Source organism: Epinephelus moara, chromosome 19 (genome assembly GCF_006386435.1).
Source record: "Epinephelus moara isolate mb chromosome 19, YSFRI_EMoa_1.0, whole genome shotgun sequence".
NCBI lineage: Eukaryota > Metazoa > Chordata > Actinopteri > Perciformes > Serranidae > Epinephelus > Epinephelus moara.
Window position 1 is genome coordinate 10,965,692 of NC_065524.1, and position 6,093 is coordinate 10,971,784.

Sequence of the window (6,093 nt, forward strand, 5' to 3'; positions counted from 1 at the left end):
GAGCTCGTGATGTTGTACTGTGATATCGTCACGGCTGTGGCCTCGTGCCTATGACCAAATCACAGCCGTGACGATATCACAGTACAACATCACGAGCTCACAGTACAACATCACTCCCTCTCGTGTGATATTGCTTAAGTAAACCCAGAAGCTAGCAAACTTTTTGGGTGTATGTGCCAGGCAAACAACTCCATTGGAATGAACATGTGCCATCTTGCCATCCAATATCTAGTTATTATTAATGTCTATGGTGTGTCACAGCCTGTCCTGCTCTCCCAGTGTTTTTCCACCCTACCTGCCAGCCACTCCCACCTGATCACCCCATTCCACTCACCTGCCTCCACAGCTTCGGCCAATCAGCCTGGTATTTAAGCCTCTCCAGCACACACTCTCTTTGCCAGATTGTTCCTCAACCTCATGCAAGACTTTCCAGCACTTCTTACCTGCCTGATCTTCCGTTTCCGACCCTGCCTGCCTCTGACCTGTCTACGTCGTCTGATTCCCGGTAAACTCACCAGCCTTCTGTCCCCGACCACGAGTTCTGCCTCAGCGTCTCTGGTTTCCGTCAGCCTGTGGCTGTGTGGTGGTTTCTTGCGACGATGTTTCAGCGTGAGTGTTCTCACCTGCTTGCCAGTTGCCTGCTACAGTTCAGAGACTATCTGTGAGATGCCACACGCTGCCGTGTGTGTGTGTTCTCCTTTCACCTACCTGGCGGCTCCTCGATCCATCGCCTGGCTTCTGTTTCCCTGCTGCTCATCCCTTGTCTGCTCTGCTGCTTCGCTGGACTGCTCTTCTGGTTCTGGACCCCTCGCCTCCTTGACTACGCCATCAGTAATCCCCTCTTTATTATCTCTGCCTGCTAGCCGACTGAACTGTTCGGATCCAAGGACTCTCATTCTCGTTCTTGGCCCCGCTTCCAGAGACTCTGTGTGGGCTCTGAGCCCAAAGAATGAACTGTTACCAGACTATCTTCGTCAGCTCAAGTGCCTATTTACTCTGTGTATAAATAAAGGTCATTACCAAACGTCACTCTATGTGCTGCATCTGGGTCCAACACATACCTGTTACATGGAAAGGACTGACTGGCTTTTGGAGCTAGCCTCAAGTGGCCATTCAATGAACTGCAGTTTTTGGCGCTTTCATGTTGACTCCATTTTTTTAATTGTTATAATCTCTTAAAATTCATCTTTATTTATCAATACCTCTACAGATAAAAAGTATAGAATCCAGAGCCAAGGCGTCAACCAAGCAGCAAACTCTAGGGCAGAAAAATGAAGTCAACACAGAAGTGCAAAAAACTGCGGTTTCTTGAATTGCCACTTTAAGTCCATCTCAACTTTAATCTCAGCTAGATAGTGGATCATTTTTATATAACTTACCTGTTTACCTTTTTTCAAAGTGTAAAGTTTTACATATTTGTGGGTGGGTCACTTCTGTGACAGGTTGTCTGTGAGACGTCACTACAGTCCATGAGTCTGATCCACCCCTCCAACCTCCACAGCTCCACCCTCTCATCTAAATATGGTCACTTTTCACTCCAAAAAAAGATAGTGACACGACAACCGAAATGCCACGGCAGTCCACAAACAAACTGAAGCCATTATTTGATACAGTCTGTGACCATGTAATGTCAAGGCAAAACATCACTGATAGAGTAAATGTTTGCCATAGCTTTTTCGAATAAAAGTAATAGTAGTTGCAGTATAAGACAGAGTATGTCCAAGGAAAACAACCAGGACATTTTCACAGTGTCCACAATATCTAACTTTTATTCACTGTCACTGGAGCTGCCCCAGGAATGGCTCATATTCACAAAGACTGTCTCGGATTACATAAATAACAGGCCTGGACTCTTTTCAGAATTTTATTTGAGGGACTGAAGATTGAACTGAAGTTCAATCCAGTGAACAAATGTTAAGCTCCAGTTAGGGCTCAATAGAAGATTTTAGCTCCCTTTGGATTCTGTTTATTTATTCATTTTATTTGTAAAGGGACCATGCACAATATTAAACATAAATGTTGCCATTTGATGCATTGTACCAGATTTATGTTAATATCCTTATCTGCAGTCCCTTGGCAGGTCACACCATCATAAATACTATTTTGCTGAAAATGCGACATGTTTGGGTTGTGATCTCCTGTAAAATGAGAAGGGAAATTGAAATGCCATTAAGTGATAATCCATTACCCGTGTTTGTGAGTTATCTTTGGACCAGCGCACAGACGCTAGCCACATTTAATGAGGATATAACCGCATGTCACAATCTTGTCAGAAGTGCTGTTTCACACCAAGGTGGAGAACAAAGATAAACAATGCACCACCAGCAGCGAAATTACATTAATCACCCCCAACATTTTCCAGAGATGAATAGAAGCGAAAACCCAAAAGGCTGTTGCTCCTGTGTTTCACACCAGGAAGCTCATTGTAAACATGCACTCAGATAAACAAGAAGAGTCAGAGCACATTTGTCACATAGCTCTTTTTAATTTATTCCATTATATTAATTCCACCACTTATATAATTAAACTGATTACTGTTTGATAACAAGCATTTACATATTAAATCTTTATATAAAGCATTCGTGTCGAGCTACGCACATACACAGTTCACCTCTCATCTATAATGAATCAAAGCCATTATGTGGAATAAAGTCTTTTGCATTATCCGGCCTCCTGATGGGATAACTTTCAACATCTCTAAAAGAATATCCTCACAATAGCATATCCTTAAGATATTAAATCACCAGTAACAAATATATTATTGATTTAATCTCAAACTGTTATCAATAATTGAGTATAATGCACATGAGAAGCCCTCAGTCAACAGTCATTACATCAACCCAAACTATAGACAGGTTGTTTGTATTTCCATACACACAAGTGAGATTATACCTAACTAAAAGTACCCAATATCTTGCTTTTGGACTCAAAGCCAAACAACTTTTATCTTTCATCTGTGACTGACAAGAGATTTAATTATCTGCATGTTTACGAAACACTTCGGTCTTTGATAGCAGAAAGTGCAATAGAGAGCAATACTCAGAAACAGCCTTGTATTATCACACATCGGCATGATTAAAAAAAAAAGTAAAATTTGAGATTTTTGTATAAAATTGGCAAAATGTTATCAATATTGTATCTGTTAGATGTGCCGTGTCTTCGATAGGCTCATTAAAATGATCTGCAACTAGTGCACTGGTCTGAATCCAAATAATTTCCCCATTACCATTTCTCTACCACACTAGAAACTGACTAGAAATGCTTGAGAAATTTTAAGAAGATTAAGAGTCTACAGCCATGCTAGCAGATCTGTGAGGCTGTATTAAGCGTGCCAGCATGCTCATAATGACAATGCAAATGTACCAGAGTGGGTTTTGTGCTCACTAATGTCTTCAGTGACTCATCTGTGCCCTGATTAGGGGGGTGCGGGGAGTGCTACATTTTGCTGAGTGATAGCTGCTTGGGTGTGCATTTACTACCTGGCTTCTATGTTGGTGGCGTGGCACACAGTTTGCCATTGCTGACGCCGTGTCACTTCATGGTTTCCCCGCAGTTGGAAAGTATAAATTCTTGCAGTTCTACTGTGCCGCATGTGTGTCATTAGTATTACCAGCCATGGTCTGGTGACTCTCATCTGCCTTTTGTCTGGGAAGATGCATCTCTGTTCTCTGGTGCTTACGCTGATCAGCCAAAACATTAAAACCACTAACAGGTGAAGTGAATAACATCTTGTGACAATCCACTGTTCTGCTGGGAAATCTTGGGTCCTGGCATTCATGTGGATGCCACTTGACACACTCCACCCACCCAAACACTGCTGCAGGCCAAGTAGACCTCCTCATGGCAACAGCACTCCCCAATTGCAGTGGCCCTCAAACTGGACAATGCGCCATGTCACACCCCAAAAACTGCTCAGGAATGGCCAGAGGAACGTGACAAAGAGCTCAAGCTATCAACCTGACCTCCAAATTTCCCAGATCCTAAGAGGGGGTGTACTTTGGCTGCAACAGTGTTTGGGTGGGTGATGCATGTCAAGTGGCATCCACATGAACGTCAGAACCCAAGGTTTCCCAGCAGACCATTGCAATGCACAAGATGATCAATGTTATCGACTTTACCTTTCAGTGGTTTTAATGTTCTGGCTGATCAGTGTATATGCCAGCCTGTGCATCATAGTGGTGGTTCGCTTCTTAGCCTCGGCCTCCACTCCCTGGAGCAATTGCTGCTTTGTTTCTATGAAGATTTGTCTCTGAGGGTTGCTTCTACATGCTTTAATGTTTGGATGCGGCAGTTGTTGGGTTTCTCCTCACGAGTTACGCTCTATGGCCCGCAGTCCTACACAACTCATTTGACTTTCAGTGTCTCTTTTCTTTGTTTTTGACTAATGTAATTGGTTTGGCTTGATGGTTTGGCTTGTGCTCACTTCAGCCACAGTTCGGTGAGGCTGTTATTGAGTTTTCTTTTTGGTTTGTTGGTTTGTTCATTTGCATGATTTATTTCTTTTGTTTTTCTAGTGTGTTGTGTTTAAGGTTTTTCTTTTCCTGTATTTTGCATTTTGCATTTTCTGTGTCTATGTACAGTTAACTGAGTGGTTGTACTATGTGTGAGCGAGTGTTTCTGGTGCCATTTTAAAAACTGTAACATAGTTTTTGAATCTCATCTCTGGCTAAAAGTGATTTTGAACCTGTCTGACCTTGTTTGAGTCTTAAAGTGGTTAAAGTTCTTAATCATTTCCTGGGTGTGAAATTCCCCAGGGTGGCATTGTTGACAATACTAACTTGTAAACAATAATACTATAAAATAACTAACAGTTCCAGCTGCTCCCTTGCAACACTCGGCACTGTTGTCCAAGTAATACCAAATATGTGATGCTTGCCACTCTGCCACACTAACATGCTGATTCTAAGCAGGAACAATGTGTATCATGTTCACCATCTTATTTTGAGTGTTAGTATGCCAGCGTTTGCTAATGAGCACTAAACACAAAGTACAAAGTGGTAACTACAAGTGTTTCCTGCACCAGCGAGTTCTGTGCAGCGAATCAGCGGGACCACCCACATTTAAGATATAACTTGATCAGCACAGAATTTTAAACAGACGTAGGTGTTAGTCATTTACATGAATGCATCCAAAATTCAGTGTGCATTTGCAGAGAAAGCCCACGTTGAGCTGGGTATAATTAGTTTCTCATGAACAGAAGCCCTCCTAAAAAAAGACATATGGTAGCAACAGCCATTGATTGGATAATGAGCCTCAGGCTAAACTCTAAGCCCTTCCCAAGTGTCCATTTCAAAACCTTTCAGGCAATCAATCAGTCGGTTATTAAGGTGACATCAGCTGACTTGACAAACAGAAATGTAGCAAATCATATGTTCTTCTGATGTCTCTTTTTTTTCCATACATAAGTAATGTATATTAATGTTCAGTTCCTCTTAGGAATGAGGTTTTCTATTAGTGATGTGAATCCTGCTTTGGAGCATTTGCATGCATAGCAGTTTTGGCGCAGAATAGGCTACAGTACCACCCTCCCGAGTATTGCTGAGTCATCATGAGCTATAAATCATTTACAGGTTCTTTGCTTGGATGTTTGATTCCCTCAAGATTTTTGTAATCCGATTTTTCTAACACTGAGTGGTTTAATGTTGCATTTCCTTTTAATTTGTCCCCAGCAGTTTATGTGTCCTGAACTCCTCAAGTGTCCTACTTCATGCGCAATAGGCCAACATAATTTTAGGATCACGTGGTCTCCCAATCTGCTTTCTTAAACAATTCGACATTTGAAAATAATCTGGCCTGTCAGAGCTGGACCGCCAGACACACAGTTTCTTATCTATGCAAGCATGTGTTCAAACGGCTAATGAGGGTATTGACTCACTGCTCAATGCTCTCATTGGAGATGACGGATGTCACTGATTCGTTTCAACATCATCAGCGTGGGGATTGGATTTGATGGCACCCTGGATGCATACTTAGCAATAACTGACACGATGCCCAATCCTTCACAGCATGCATTTGCTGATTTGGTAACACTCCACAGAGATTAGTCACTAATATCAAGTTGAACCCAAGCAAAGTAATACACTCAAGCTGCAC